This window comes from Prionailurus bengalensis, chromosome A1 (assembly GCF_016509475.1).
Source record: "Prionailurus bengalensis isolate Pbe53 chromosome A1, Fcat_Pben_1.1_paternal_pri, whole genome shotgun sequence".
Lineage (NCBI taxonomy): Eukaryota > Metazoa > Chordata > Mammalia > Carnivora > Felidae > Prionailurus > Prionailurus bengalensis.
Window position 1 is genome coordinate 141050685 of NC_057343.1, and position 16956 is coordinate 141067640.

The following is a 16956-nucleotide window of genomic DNA, read 5'->3' on the forward strand; positions in this document are numbered from 1 at the left end:
TCACAGAAGGCATTGGAAGTCCATTTTTGTTTTTATTTTTGCTTATTTTTTTTCAGACACAGGTACAATTGTGCAAAAGACTCTCACACATAACATATTTATTTTTATTTTGATGTATACTGAGTTCCTACTATAGCCTTAATAAGCTAATACCTTAGTCTGTTAATACTTTACTTGGCCACCTTTGCCTGATCAAATCAGTTTAGATCTCACTCTATCCAAGCTTATCACAATAACATGTGCCAGCACATAGCTTTTATCACATTGTAAGACACTTATCTGCCTAGTGGTTGGATGTTCCACTAAATGGGAAATTCTCTGATGGTGAGGATCCATGCCTTTAATTTCTGCATGCATAGAGCCTAGGTAGAGTCCAGACCCTACTATTGAGTAGGTAACAATAGCTGTTGGTTGAATGGGTGTCCAGGATTGCCTTGGGGACTAAGGATATGAGATGAACCCAAACACAGTCTCTTCCTTTAAAGAACTAGTAGTCTGGTGGGGTGGATGGATGAATTCTGGCTTCCCTGCAATGGTTGCTATAGGCCAAGATCTGTTCTCATACAGATAGAATATTCAGTAGTCCACTTGAAGGGTTTTAAACCAAGAAATTCCTCTCGTCCCACAATATCTAACTTATCAACCCCATCTGTGAGGTCAGAATTCCATAATTTACACGTTTCCTTGGACTAAGGAGTTCAAAGCCAAACACCTCAGAGAAGGGAGGAGTACTTGAGGCACTCCTTAGCCATTTATTTATATGTTGTGTGTGAATTATTGAGCAGCTCCATTTGCGCAGTGGTAGTAAAGGAAAAGGTTTTGTTGGAAAAGAGAGGAGGGCACCCATTCTTCAGTGGCTACCTTGATCATGCAGAATTATCTTGTAGCAAGAGAGTGCTAGACTCTTAACTATGGAGAACAGACTGATGGCTGCCAAAGGGAAAGTGGGTGGGGAGGATGGGTTAGATTGGTCATGGGAATTAAGGAAGACCCTTGTAATGAGCACCAGGTGATGTATGTAAGTGCTGAATCTCTGCATTGTACACTTGAAACGAATGTTACACTGTGTGTTAACTGACTAGAATTTCAATAAAAACTTCAAAAAGAAAAAAATAAATAACCAGTTGGGGGGGACAAAAGGAGAGAGAGAGAGAGAGAGAGAGAGAGAGAGAGCGAGCGAGCAAGCCCTGGGCAGGATATGGCGCACTGAGTCAATGAACACTCCATTCTGTTGCTTTGCAGATCACACTTTGTGCCACGAAAACACCTTGGTCTCAAAGCTGCACCTGCATTTAGCCACAGCTCACTGGTTGAAGTGTCAAGGAAGTCTCTGGTGTCTTCCTTGTACAGGCCACAAGCAAAGGGAACAATGAGTAGAGCACCCCTGGGGGATAAAGCTCTAGGGGTTTTATCATGGCTCAGACTGTGCTGAAGTAAACAAAGGCAGCTGCTTTTGTAGCTACACCCTAGGCAAGCTTGCAAAAGGAAATGTTTACTAAGTAAGACATGGACAAAGCAGAAAGAGAAAATAGGCCATTTCCAGAAATTAAGGGGAGACTAGAGCAAGCCTGGAGGAGTCTGTTTCTTTCTCCTGTTGGCTCTGCCTTTAAATTGCATTAAAACTGCAAGTATGCTAATCATATTGCCTGACTAGCTTAGAAAAGACAAGCAGACAAATAGACATTCTTCTTGGAGCCTTCCTGCAGCCAGACCTCAGGTTGTGTATCTCAGCAACAGCCATGAATACCTCTTCTGCAAGAGCGCTGTGCTTTGCGACTCTCCAGCCTGGATGCTGGCTAGAGAAGTGCACTGCCAGCCTGCGTTTCATCGTCATTTTTTCCTTTCAAAAAAGGAAAAGTGCCAGCCAGCATTATCGCTGCTGGACTGTGAATTATATTTATAAATGACATCTTTTATTCTTCTTTAATTTCAAGTAAACTTGCGCTTACTGAGTAGGTACCATGTGCCACGTGTTGTCTTGGATGTTATTTTATTTAATCCTTCAAACAGGGCTTTTATTTTCCATTTCACAGATAATGTAATTGATGATTGAAGACCATGAATAACTTGCCTAGCATCACAAAGCTGGCAAGTGGCAAAAAGCAGTATTGGAACCCAGGTGTGCATTTGGCTTATAATCAAGACCACTGTGTGTCTAATGATTCAGGGCATTTAATATGTCAAGGACACCTGTTTGCTCTTGGGATGTTGTGGAGTTTCTGTTCGTATTTAAGAATAACCAGGTGTTTATTCCACTGAGATAGTGTGTGCGTTACATGAGTCTGTTAGTGTTCTGTCTTTGGATTTAAGTAATTGCCTGATACCAGTGTTTGGCTCTATAGCCAACTTTGAAATATGCAAGATGTGACTATCTAAGTTATAAATTGCCTGCGTCCACTTCTTTCTCTTCCAATTCCAATGATGGGCAAACAGAGGACACGGAAACTAGTCTCATTCTGTAGTAGCTCTGATGCGATACTGAGTGAATGTGGAGAAGGGTGACTGCTCACAGGCCCTTATTAAGTGTCTACTTGGTACATTGGAGGTTGGCTTTTTCTCTTGATTGCTTTCTATACTGAGGGACTTTTCTTCCAACTGTGCTCCTCCTTCCTCAACCCTGTTCTTAAAAACACTTAATAAACGCAGTCTTTATTTTAAAGTTGTCCTATTCATTATCAGATGATTATTGTCAGACAAAGATTGGAACAGATGTGAAAAGCAAGGCTAATAAGATACAGTAAAAGAAAAGAAGACATTTCCAATGTTTATGTAAATAAGGTTTTATCAAGCTACACTCTCTCAGATTTCCTACCTTAAACCCATCCCACTTAGAGCAAAACCCAAAGTCCTTACTGTGACCTCAAAGCCCCTGATGATCTGCCTGTAGTCACTTCCCTTGTTACCCCTTCCTGATTCTACTCAGCCACCTGGCCTCCTTGCCATTCTCCACGTGACACCTTTTTCTTGCTGCTTTCTGTGTGTGGAAAGCTCTGAGTCCCTGGGGAGCATGGGGCTTATGCCCTGGCTTTAATCAGGCTTCTATTCAAATTCCCTCTGTTTTGAGGTTCTCACCTGGACCACTCCTCTGAGAATAGCAGCCCCTCCTGCACACTGTAACCCTACACTGTCCAACAGGGTAGCTACTAGCCAGGTGTGGTTATGTAGATTTAAATTTTGCCCTATATTTATTGGACAGCACAGATCTAGAACATTTCCGTCATCACAGAGAGCTCTGTGGGGCAGCGTTGCTCCAGCCTCCTACCCTGCTTTATTTGTAGCCCTTACCATTACATGAAATCATGTATTTATTTGTTTTGTTATCTGTCTTGGCACTAGAAAGAAAGCCCCATACCGTCAGGAACTTTGTGTGTTTTTGTTTAATCTCTTATCTTCAGCTCAAGTATCTGGCATATAGTAGGTGCTTAATAAATCCTTCTTGAATGGATGATTGGATCTTTGGGGGAACGTTTTTTAATCCCAGAGGAGATAAGGAGAATTGTTGAGGGAGGTCTCTACTTTCCTTCTGCCCTTCCCAGCCCTCGAGAGCCTTTGTGGTAACCCACATGCTTTTGGGAAGGAATTCAGTTCCTGGCTTTGTTTCTCTTCAGGCTCCCTTCACATGATTCATACATCCCAGCGAAAGAAGCAGAACTGACGGCACTCACTCTGAGTGGTTATTACCACATCCACAGATGGTCCCTTTCGAATCTGGCAGCCTCTGTTTAATGCCAGGGGACTCTTCTGCCAGAAGTCTTTGGTCATTTCGTGGAAGAGAGTATCTCGCTTTTACTGAAGAGTAGGAATTGTGTGCGACAGTTTTATAGTGACTATGCCTAATAACGCAGATTGTTTTGATGCTCCTCGGGCATCTGGTTTCCCCAAAGGCTGACATCATCCTGGTGGCTCCTTAGGGACAGGAATCCAGAACACTGTACTCCTTCTGGGCTCCATTGAAGACACTCTGAGTCTGCTGGCCAGTTCTCCCTCAGTGTTGCTCCTTGTAACACTTGACCTGAGCTAGGCCCAGTACATAGAAGGGTCTAGAAAGCTGAGCTAGAACTGTCAGCATGGTTCAGAGACTTCCCTTTCTGAAGCCTCCGTAAATGAACTTGACTCAGCACTTGCATCACATGTGCTCTACTCCCTGACTGACATTTGGTGAGTTCCTTTCCCACTGAGGCCAATGTTTTACTGTGGGAGAGAGCGCACTTCCTGGCCCACCAAAAGCATCTGACAGACACTAAATTTCACGGCCAGAGTCTATGTCATGATTCTGAGAAGCTAGTAAACAAATACACAAAGGAATATAAATTAAAAAAATTTTTTTCTGTCTTTGTGTGTATGCATCTTGTTCATTAAATAACTGACACAGTAAGAAGAAAATGTCTCAACGTCACTGAGTTACATAAAAGAAGACTTGAATAAATACCAAGGTATATTTTTGGACAAGATGACCGCTTTAAGGCTTAGTTCTTCTGAAATTAATTTGCAAACGTAGTACAATTCTAGTTAAAATTCTAATGAAAATTTTCTTAGAAAATGGCTAAGCAATTCTCAAGTCCATTTGGAAGACAAATTAGATGGGATGCAAATAAATATTTGCAAAGGATGAGTCCTGAGAGGCACGAGCACTGATAGATATTAAACTTATAACAAAGTGATAAAAATTAAAGTAAAATGGTTTGAGGGCAACAGGAGATAAGCATATCAATGTAGCAGAGTTCAAAACTGAAGAGAGACTATTATATAGAGGAATTTTGTCTCATGAAAGGGGCATTTTAATAAATGTTTCTGAGATATTTGTTTATTCATTTGAAAAAATCCCTTCCTTGTACAAGATGGCAAAATAAATTCAAGAACTAAACATTGAACAATGAAACTAGTATTAGAATTAGAACAAATATAGATGAATATTTTGGAACTTCAGGAGGGCCTGAATAAACTACTCACGGCAGGAAACATGAAAGAACATTTTGAACAGACTATAAAAATAGTCAATAACTTTTCATGGCAAAAACACCATAAATGAGGCCATCTGAGAAAAGTATTTACAACCTGTATGACAAAGGAGTTTATATATAAACCATTTTTAAAATTCAATAAGAAAAAGATCTTGGGGCACCTGGGTGGCTCAGTCAGTTAAGCATCCGACTTTGGCTCGGGTCATGATCTCGCAGTTCGTGGGTTCGGGCCTCGCATCGGGCTCTGTGCCCACAGCTCAGAGCCTGGAGCCTGCTTTGGATTCTGTGTCTCCCTCTCTGTCTCTGTCTCTCAAAAATAAATAAACGTTAAAAAATTAAAAAAAAAATGATCTTGTATTCCTTTCTTGTGGCTGCTTAACAAATTACCACACTGGGTGGCTTAAAACACAGAAACTTATTTTCTCACAGTTCAAGATGTTACAGGGTGGCACTCTCTACAAAGGGGAGGATCCCTCCTTGCCACTCCCAGGTTCTGGTAGTTTAAGTGTTCCTTGGCTTGTGACTGCATAGTCTCAGCCTCTATTTTCTCATGGCTTTACCTCTCTGTCCGAGTCTTTTCTTTGTCTTATTAGGAAATTTACCATTGGATTTAGGGCCCACCTAGATAATCCAACTTGATCTCCTTTTAAGATCCTCAATTTAGTTATTCTTGTTTCCAAAAAGGTCACATTCATAGGTTTTGGGAGTTAGGACATGGTCATATCTTTTGGGGGGCTACATTAAAACCACTGCAAACCTCAATACAAAAATGGACAAAATATAAAAGATTTCGCAAGGAAAGAGATATTCAACTTCACAGGTAATCAAATGCAACTTAAAGTGATAAAAAATTTTTCTGTAATTTGGCAGAAATCTCAACTAGTGTCTAGTATAGGTGAGAACACAAGGAAATCAGGGCTCTCCTACATGCTTCTGGAAGTTATAAATTGCCACAGTCTTTATGAAGGACAATGTGATATTATATATAAAAATCATCCAATCTAGGTTCCTCCTTTGACCTCTCAAATTCTCAGTAAGATCTACCACAAGGCTGGGCATCACCACATTATTAATAATACTCAAATAGTAGAAATAACCTGGATGCCCAATGATAGGAGACAGGTTAAATGAATTAAGGTATATAATAAATAAAAATGGTACTAGAATATTTAAAACTGTGAGAAAATTTAAATATAAAATGTATGATTAAAACATATCACGAAAGTGCCAACCTCTGGGTCACGATGGTGGATTATGCAGACGCCAAACTCTGTTTCACATACATGGATGATATATCATTATTATTTTAATAATAAATGGCTGACCTCAAAAGAAAAAAATTGTCAGGTCCCAGAAATGGAAAGGGCAGACTTAGTGTATAGGAGATGGCACTGTGCCTTCCAAGTTGTGACCAGGACATGGCCAGCAAGTAATCTGGGATCCAGGAGCACACTGCCCATCTCCAGTCCACATCCAGTCCAGTCCAGTCCACTTCCCTTCCATATTGAAGGGAAGACAGTCCACACCTGCCTGCCACAGACAAGGCTAGGAAAATGTCACCCACCTGAGATGGAAACTCTGAGCTCATCGGCATCTGCAAATATGGAAATCCAGGACTGAGCTACCGATAAAAAAAAGTAGTTCAGACTTTTGGGAACCATTTGGAACTCAAGCAGGGGCAAACTCAAAACTCTATTGGAAAAAATTAAGTAAACCCCAAAGGAAAATCTGTATAAATCCAGGTTCAAGCAGGAGATGATTCCTTTAGAACCATAATTCTGAATTTTTGGTCTGGCCTCATTAACCACTTTTCACTCTTAAAAATTGTTAAGAACAAAAGAATTTTCATTTTTGTTGGTTCTACCTATCGATATTTACCATATTAGAAACTAAATCTGAGGAACTTATAAGACACAAGAATCTCCAAGTACACATTTCATTAACCATTAGAGCAATGATGTTACCACATATGTAGCCTCTGGAAAATGCGATTATAAAGTCATGAAAAAATGAGAGTGGAAACATCAAATAACATTATGAAAATTATTTTGACCTCAGATTCCTTGACTGGTCTTGGGGGTTTCCTGGGGAACCCCAGACCACTCTCTGAGAACCACTGCTAAAGAAGATATGCTCAAAGCCAAGGATTACTAAACCTATAATGAAAGCCTGTACTATTTGAGATAGTCTACTACTCCAGTGAATGGGAAAATTCATACCTGAAGACTTAGAGATAAGAGAGTAATCTGAGAAGGGCTTCAAATTCAAATGTACAGTATGATCTAAAATAATCATATGCAGAAGCATCTGCATAGCTTAAAGATTGGAATTAGAATTGCTAATCGCTAAGAGTAGGGATCTCTGGGTGGCAGAAATACACATGGCTTTTATTTTATTCTTTGTAACTTCTGAATTATCCAATTATTTCTTAAACATGTTTTAGTTTTGTAATCAGAAAGAATATTGCTGTACATAATAAATTGAATTTAGATATTTGTTCATTAGAATAACGCTCACTTTGACTCGAGAATATTCTTCTATCAGGAGGTCTAGGACCTTCAAAAACCTTCATGGATGTAAATAGTTCTGTTATTTGAATAAGGCCTTTACGCTTTACTAACGTGTAGTTTGTAGAAATTTCAACAACTACCGAGGCCAGTTTAACCTGGTTTAGGAGAATTGTTCTTCACAGAGCAAATTAATTTGTCAAAATTGCATAAGAAAAGAATGTTAATATACTTAAAATCAAAATTTCCAGGCTCTTTGAATGCCTTATTACTTAAAAATATGCAGATATGTTAAATACTCTATTTTTATAGCAAATGTGTCACAAGATTATATTTTGTAAGCTTAATTTCAGTTTTTGATAGACTTGAAAGAAATAATGTAGACTTTCTGCCTTGCTTCTTGCTTCTCTCACTTGATTCTAATTTGTGAGTTTTATGGTATTGCTTAATAGACATGTTAGAATTTGAAAGGATGTTGCATTTATTTTAATACAGGACTGCCCGTCAGTGTCATGTTGAGAGTGGGGACATTCTGTTAGGAAAGCTTGGGAATTGGTTGGATAACACAGTTAAACAGGGTCTTTATAAAAAGCTTGAATTGTGATCCTTCCTTGCCCACAGGGAAAGACCTATTCAATATGAGACAGACACTTCCCAAATTTATATGACAATAGAACTTTTTCCACTCAGCACATATTGCAGATTGCACTTTGGGGAAACGTTGATCCAGACAAGTCCCTCATGAAGAAAGGGGGTTATTGGAGGGCTGGCCCCCCTATGGTGCTTGTGTCCTCTTTTAATAACACTGCTTTATAGCATTTTATTTTACAAAGTTCCCATTTTCAGGGAGCTTACATTCCAATAGGGAAGACCATCACATTCTTGGATAACCATAATGAAAGACATGATTGAATGCCCAAAGGGAACCAGCTGGGCTTAACTGAGCAGGCGTGATTAGATTAAGTAATAATAAAAAGAAATCACTTGAAGAATGGGAATTTACACATATTTACACAGAAGTTTAAAGGTTCTGAGGACAAGCAGCATCCTTAAACTATAAAAGTCTGATTTCAAAGATTTGGATAGGCTGGGATGATGGGTCAGTGTGTATTTCTTTATCTCAGATGTCTTCTCCTCCCTCCCAAAAACTTCTTTTCAGAATGCTGTCTCCTGGTAGGTATGCATTTCTGCATTTTAACTCTGTTCACCTTCAAATAGTATGTCTATTGCATAAGATTAGGCTATAATGAAGTAGCAGTGTGGACATTCTTACATAATACTTAGAGTTCCTACAAGGCTATGCCTATTGTCTCATCTTTCTGCTGTCTCCAGACCACCAAAGTCTAGGGCTCAGATATGTTGACCTCTTTTTGTTGACAGTGTAAGGTCCAGAGGTTTCAAACTTTTGTTGAGTAAACATTTCAAACAATGTTTCAATCAATGTTTTCTGCCAGAATAAGAGAATAAGCATATTCATAATCTAGATGGTGTACCACACCATCTCTCTTGGACTATGTTCTTTTAATAATCACCAGAGCATTTTATTCAATGTAAATTATACCTCAATAAAATTGATCGTAAGCTTTTTTAAAAAGCCATTATCAGGGCACCTGGGTGGCTCATTCGGTTAAGTGTCTGACTTCAGCTCAGGTCATGATCTCACAGTTCATGAGTTTGAGCCTCACATCAAGCTTTGTGCTGACAGCTCAGAATCTGGAACCTGCATCAGATTCTGTATCTCCCTCTCTCTCTGCCCCTCCTCTGTTAACACGCTGTCTCTTTCTCTCTCTCTCAAAAATAAATAAAAGCATTAAAAAATGTTTTAAAGTCATTATTTTTTATGTACAACTTTTTTATTATAATAAAGTAAAATATATTGTGTATAAAATATACATTTTAACCATTTTAAAATTATTTTCTTATTTTTAAATTTACATCCAAGTTAGTTAGCATGTAGTGCAATAATGATTTCAAGAGTAGATTCTAGTGATTCATCCCCTATGTATAAAACACAGTGCTCATCCCCAAAAATGTCCTCCTTAATGCCCCTCACCCATTTAGCCCATCCCCCACTCCCACTCCTCCAGCAGTTTGTTCTCCATTTTTAAGAGTCTCTGTTTTGTCCCCCTCCCTATTTTTATATTATTTTTGCTTCCCTCCCCTATGATCATTTGTTTTGTATCTTAAATTCCACATATGAGTGAAGTCATATATTTGTCTTTCTCTGACTGACTTATTTCGCTTAGCTTAATACCCTCTTAGTTCCATCCACATAGTTGCAAATGGCAAGATTTCATTCTTTTTGACTGCTGAGTAATACTCCATTGTGTGTGTGTGTGTGTGTGTGTGTGTGTGTGTGTGTGTGTATACCACAACTTCTTTATCCATTCATCTGCCAATGGACATTTGGGCTCTTTCCATTCTTTGACTGTTGTCGATAGCACTGCTATAAACATTGGGGTACATGTGCCCCTTCGAACCAGCACACCTGTATACCTCGTGTAAATACCTAGTAGTGCAATTGCTGGCTCATAGGGTAGTTCTATTTTTAACTTTATGAGAAACCTCCATACAGCTTTCCAGAGTGGCTGCACCAGTTTGCATTCCCACCAGCAGTGCAAAAGAGATCCTCTTTCTCTGCATCCTTGCCAGCATCTGTTGTTGCCTGAGTTGTTAATGTTAGCCATTCTGACAGGTGTGAGGTGGTATCTCAGTGTGATTTTGATTTGTATTTCCCTGATGATGAGTGATACTGAGCATTTTTTCATGTGTCTGTTAACCATCTGGATGCCTTCTTTGAAAAAGTGTCTATTCATGTCTTTTGCCCATTTCTTCACTGGATTATTTGTTTTTTTGGCTGTTGAGTTTGATAAGTTCTTTATGGATTTTGGATACTAATATTTTATCTTCTTTATCATTTGCAAATATCTTCTCCCATTCCCTCGGTTGCCTTTTAGTTTTGCTGATTGTTTCCTTCACTGTGCAGAAGGTTTTTATCTTGATGAGGTCCCAATAGTTCATTTTTGCTTTTGTTTCCCTTGCCTCTGGGGACGTGTTGAGTGAGAAGTTGCTGCAGCCGAGGTCACAGTGGTTTTGGCCTGCTTTCTCCTCTAGGATTTTGATGGCTCCTGTCTTACATTTAGGTCTTTCATCCATTTTGAATTTATTTTTGTGTATGGTGTCAGAAAGTGGTCCAGTTTCATTTTTCTGCATGTTGCTGTCCAGTTTTCCCAGCACCATTTGCTGAAGAGACCGTCTTTAGTGTATTGGATGTTCTTTCCTGCTTTGTCAAAGATCAGTTGGCCATACGTTTGTGGGTCCATTTCTGGGTTCTCTATCCTGTTTCATTGATCTAAGTGTCTGTTTTTGTTCCAGTACCATACTGTCTTGATGATTACAGCTAAAAAGCCACTATCTTTCGATGTGTGAAACAACCTTAAGAAAGAGGTATCTAGTTGCAACATGGGTGGTGAATACTACATGTTGCCTTTCTTTCTGACGTTGATCATAAACTAAAATGTATATTAGTTTGGACTAATGCGTTACTCAGTCTCTCAAAATATTTCTGGACTTGTTGCAAATGTTAATGTTCACATCATTGTCTTTTTATTTTAATGAAGCTATTTTTTGGCATTACTATAATGTCATCACATATAATTAGTTTTATGTTCTATCTCATAAGAGATGGAAAGTGATAAGACTCTCATTGGGGTGGCTGGTGTGCTTTGTTACAGTCTTGACCAAGATGATATAGCACTGAATTAAGGTGAAGTTCCCCACTTTTCAACTTCTATTCAGGTACAGGGATTTCCACCGCTCATCAGGAGAGACAGATATGGGGAAACACTTGAAGCTTCTCTTTTTACTACCCATGCACATACCCTTACTTGTCCCCAGGAAAGAAGGAGCAACTTCTCTGGCAAATTGGGTGAAAGATCTTGGCCTGCTGGCCTCAGCCCCATGGAGGTGCTTATCCAGGTCTGCTAATCCTGTGGCCTGGAAAACTCCCTGGACAGCCTTCCCTCCTGGAAGGAGCCCTGTGTGGTCCAGAATCCTAGGACTGGGAAGAACGTGTGGCATCGGAGATGAAGTGTGTGCATGATTTTCCATCAGCTGGCAACTGCTCACCATTTACCTTCTCTTGTTGAATGTCTCCATTAGGTCCAAACTTAGGAAGGAAAGATGGCTGTTAGATAATGAGTCCCTTCTCCCAATCCCAACAGGCTGGAATTCTGCAAGTACTTTGAAGGGTTTCTACCTACCCAGGCAATGGGAGGTGGGTCTGTCTTCTGCCCCAATTTGGTGGAAACTCTGTTTCCCTCACCGGCTTCCGTTTCTACTAAGAACTGGTAGATGTAGTATAGGTGGTTGAGCTCTGGAGTAAGTTCATGTAAGTGTGAATTCTTACTGGGAAGATTTCAGTTTTTCCATCTGTAAAATGGAGATTTAAAAAGCATATGGTTATTGTCAAGATTCTTGTTGTGTGATAATTCCTCTGAAGTACTTATCACAGGGCCAACATAAGAATGGGTGAGCTATTATTATTGCTGTCATTACTGTGTGCGTGCACAATGGCTTCAAAGCTGCATAAATACAGTTATTACAATGATGGACTCTCCCAGCATCCAGAAGATTCCAGAATTTTTTGGTGAGGAGGAGCTATCCCAGATCTTTTGATGATGGTGGCGATGAGGGGTACAGCAGAAGGAAGGACTGGAAGTTTGGGGACAGTGTGGTGAAACTGAGATAAACATCTGTGTGTGTGTTGGGGAGAGTTGTGCATGATGGGAACATGTGTAGGATGGTTTTGATGTAATATGTGGTGTTACTGAATATATGCTGTTTGGCATGAACCATCAAAGAAAAAAAAAAGTACTGAAACTCTGTTTTGCCAGAATAACTTCCATTTATGTGTATAAATTATTATTTGTGCAAAGTGATTGCCACACATAGAGATAGAGCTGATTTGTGCATGGCATTTCATATATCAGATAAACGGTGCTGTAAATATTATTCGGTTGTAACAGCCACTTCTATAAATACAGTTGTTAAAGGGGCACCTGGGTGGCTCAGTCGGTTCAGCGTCCGACTTCAGCCCAGGTCATGATCTCACAGTCCGTGGGTTTGAGCCCCGCATCGGGCTCTGTGCTGACAGCTCAGAGCCTGGAGCCTGTTTCAGATTCTGTGTCTCCCTCTCTCTCTGACCCTGCCCTGTTCATGCTCTGTCTCTCTCTGTCTCAAAAATAAATAAACATTAAAAAAAATTAAAAAAAAATAAATAAATACAGTTGTTAATCAGCTGTGGGTCCTACCCCTTAGCGTGATAAGCAGGGCATCTAAACACGTAGCTATTAAAAACTTATTATAGGAGATACTGTTAGTGCTCTGCCCAGATACTCTTGGATCCCCTTCATTTTCTCCGCTCTCCTCCTCTGGCTCCATTCTTTGCTTCCACCAGCCACACCTGCACCTTGTCAGGGGACTGTGCGTGGGTCTCTGGAACTGCCTTGCCTTTTGGTACAGAAAGCTGGAAGTGCCTCTAGTCCATCCTCACCCCGGGTGGCCCTGGGCCAACAACAGATGGGAGTGGGAGCGTGAAAGGCCAGCACCTTTGCCTTGAGTGGGAATAACTCTGGGGGGAGACTGTGGCTTGCCCCCCAGGATACTGCCTAAAGCCACAGTCCTCCCTCAGTCGTCCTCTTAATAAATGATTCGCACCTGATTCCTTATCACAGGTTCTGTTTCTGGGGAACCTGAATTAAAATCACTTAATGTACGTCAACTTTTCTCCTGGGCATGGTGTAAATGTCATCTTATTAATCCTCACAACACTGTAGCACAGTTATTATTATGGTTACTTCGTGGAGAAGCACGCTGACTTGAATTAAAGAGTACTGGCAGCTGCACGTCACTGGAGGTGGTTGGAGGTTCGTTGCTTTGCCTTCTTTCCTGCCCTTCTGGCCCCTGGCATCTTATTTAGCGTGACCGCTGTGTTATCTTTTGAAGTACAGCCACCATGTTGGGATGGTTTATCTGAACAAACAAGACTGTATTTGGGAATTATCTACATAAAGCCCATCACTGATGAAGATATCACAATAATTCTCCTTGGTTCAGAACCCACAGGATGATTTAGCCAAGAGACCATAAAATAAGTTTTGTGTAGGGAAAACAAGTTATCAGAACGACCAGGAAGAATGCTACTGCATTGACTAAGACCTCAGCAAGAGCACTGGGTGAATCAGATAGGGGGTGAGGGGCAAGCCTCTGGGGTCAGGTTCATCTGGGCTGGAGTCCCAGTGTCTCTTCTGACAAGCTTTGTGATCTTGGGCTACTTATATAATCTCATCCTTAATCTTCTCACCTGTAAAATGGAGACTGCAAGATCTATTTTGGAGGATTGAAATAAGGATTAAATAAAAGAATAAAAGAACATATATAAAGTTCTTAGCATAATGCCTGGCATAGAGTATGCTCTAAATCAAATCAGTTTTTATTAAAACGATGTCTGGAGCATATTATGTGGTCTGACTCAGTGATTCACCCTAAACAGAGGCGTATCATTTGCAGACATCGATGATGCAATATGCAGCTGCCCGTGGACCTCCTCATAGGCTATAACTGGTGTGCGGGCCACACTTTGAGAACCTTCCAGCACAGGTACCAATATGCCATTTTCCTGGTGGAGTCTGCAGTGAGCCAGGCTTTTTGCATTTTCCATTTACCAGAGAGAGGAATGGCCACAGGCCACTCTGCCCCTGAATAATCTGCCTGCCAGCAATATGAAGATTGCTTCATAAAGGCGGTACAGACTTGTTCTCTTGTTTGACATTTTATGGTGGGATCATTGTCGATTCACATGTTGTTAGAGATAATACAGACCCCCATGCCTTTCACCCAGTGTCCCCCAATGACAACATCTACAGACATCTGATTTTAAACATATTTTTAAGTATTCGTGCCTTCCCTTACATGTGCGAAAACGCTGAAAAATCTTTGTTTTAGTGAGACTGCAAACCACAAGACCCAGTCTCTTCTGTCAAGAATCTGAAAATCAACTGGAGCCTTGATTGAGGAACCTTGGGTCAAAAAAGAGCCCTTATATATACACATTCCTTTATTTGCCCCAGAATGAAAACTAAGACTTTTACATGCAGCATTTTTTTTCAAACCTATAATGTTTGATTGCAAAGTTTTTCTTTTTTTTCCTCATTGTGCATATGATTAGATTACATACAGGGTTAGAATTGTCGACTTTGCAGTCATAACCATGCCATTCAAGACCCCATGTGTGTTTCCTCTTCTAGAGGGGGGTGGCCCCCACACAAAGACCTTTTTGGGGGTCCTTAAAGCATGTGGTAAGAACATTTGTGGCTCGGAACAAAAGCAGAAACGCCAAATCCGGTCAGCTTATGTAGCATTTCTTTAAAAGAGCCATTGTAGAAGCTCTCGGTTACTAAGAAGCATGGCTGCTCCCATGGTGGTACCCCCATGGCCCAGGCTCTGCTTCCCCCTCAGCACATTGTTCCTCACGTACCAGTGTGTCCGGTGCCTCTACTGGTCATGCAGGGGAAGCAGCTCGTGTGCAGTGTCTGATATGATCATCAGTCTATGGATAGTAGAGCAGTTGGCTTTATTTACTGGGTGAACTGTCTTAATTTTGCTTTTAATTTAAAAAAAAAAAATTTTTTTTCAACGTTTATTTATTTTTGGGACAGAGAGAGACAGAGCATGAACGGGGGAGGGGCAGAGAGAGAGGGAGACACAGAATCGGAAACAGGCTCCAGGCTCCGAGCCATCAGCCCAGAGCCCGACACGGGGCTCGAACTCCCGGACCGCGAGATCGTGACCTGGCTGAAGTCGGACGCTTAACCGACTGCGCCACCCAGGCGCCCCTGCTTTTAATTTTTTAAAAAAATTTTAATGTTCATTTTCGGGAGAGAGAGAGTGAGAGAGTATGAGTGGGGGAGGGTCAGAGAGACAGGGAGACACAGAATCTGAAGAAGGCTTCAAGCTCTGAGCCGTCAGCACAGAGCCCAACACGGGCTTGAGCTCATGAACTGTGAGATCATGGCCTGAGCCGAAGTTAGCCGCTTAGCTGACTGAGCCACCCAGGTGCCCCTTTACTTTTAATTTTTAAAGTAGGAAGTATCTCTCTGTCCCCAACATTGCCTTCTCCTTCTCTCTTCTTTCCTGCCTCCTTCTTGAGTCTCTGAGCCTCCAGCCTCAACCTCTTCCAACTGCCTTCCCATCTTTTCTTACTCTCTTCATGGATCCTCCCATCTCTTGCTTCCCCTTACTGTCAGCCCTCCAAAAGAAAAAAAAAAATAAAACAGAAAGAGAGAAAGGAAAAGGAGAATAAACAGAAAAACCCTCCATTACGACATTTGGCAAAAACCTTATAATCATATGTTTATTTTAATTTCATTTTACTGTCTTCCAAAACACAGGGCTGTGCAGAACCAGGCTTCTGTTTGCCTCGCGGGCATTTACAGTTATTCGGTGGTAATGATGCAGAGTCCATTTATAAACAAACATCTTTTTGTCTTTATTACTGCGTTTGTTTGTGATGTCTGAATGAGCAGTTTAAGTGTATGTTTGTAAGCCATTCACCAAGTATCTTACACTAGGTACAAAGAGGAGTTAGAAATTAGTATTGCATAACTCATGCTTTGCAACACTGCCACAGAGTAGGGCTTGGGGATTTAATGATAGGGGGAATGACTTTCTCACCATTATATCCTCTATGTACAACTGTGGGCCACCAGAGGAGACAGCTCAGTGGACAAGTGAACCATCTATTACCATGGGTTCAGCCCAAATGTAAGCCAAGCCTTTTGTCTCAGTGATATGGAAAACCAAACAGTGGTCCATGGGAGACCCATGACAGGTATCCAGGACAGCAGTCAACTGGAATAACAGTAGGATGAGGGGTGTGTGTGTGTGTCCAGAGATGAAGGACATAGAGACAAAGCCTGGAGTACTTATAAGGTGGGGTTGTGACGGGACATTGCATGTGGCTTACCTGTCACTGCTGGCCTGGGGGTGACTTCTGAAAGGACAGACCCCAACTAGACAAGCCTGTTGTTCTAATTCAATGTTTATCAAAGGCATCTGTGAAATCATTTGGTGAACTCTACCCATTTCCTACCGACATGACCGTTATACTAGGGCAAATACTCAATTGCAGTTTGGGGGCACTGCGTGAGTCTTGGTTATTTATTGGAAGGAAGTACAATGAAAGGAGAGGGAAAATGCATTTTACAAATATATATATGACTCAATAGCATTGTATATGGGGCTGCTTGCCTGCTTTTTTTTTTATTACTAGGAAATAAGTTCAGACAGGATTCTTCTCATATCCTGGTTTTGACTTTGCAGTGTGTGTATATGTCTGTGAGCAATACTATTTTTCTCAATCCAAATGTGTTGCATGTACTTTTCGAAGTTCCAGATGTCCTGTTTTATCCTCAGGGAATTCCTGTGCA

At 40.8% G+C, this 16956-nt stretch overlaps 1 protein-coding gene across 1 annotated transcript in view; it reads left to right on the forward strand.

Moving 5' to 3' along the window:
* The window catches only part of SV2C (synaptic vesicle glycoprotein 2C), a 234426-nt gene that overhangs the window by 42281 nt on the left and 175189 nt on the right, over positions 1-16956 (forward strand). The gene's annotated exons all lie outside the window — the stretch shown is intronic.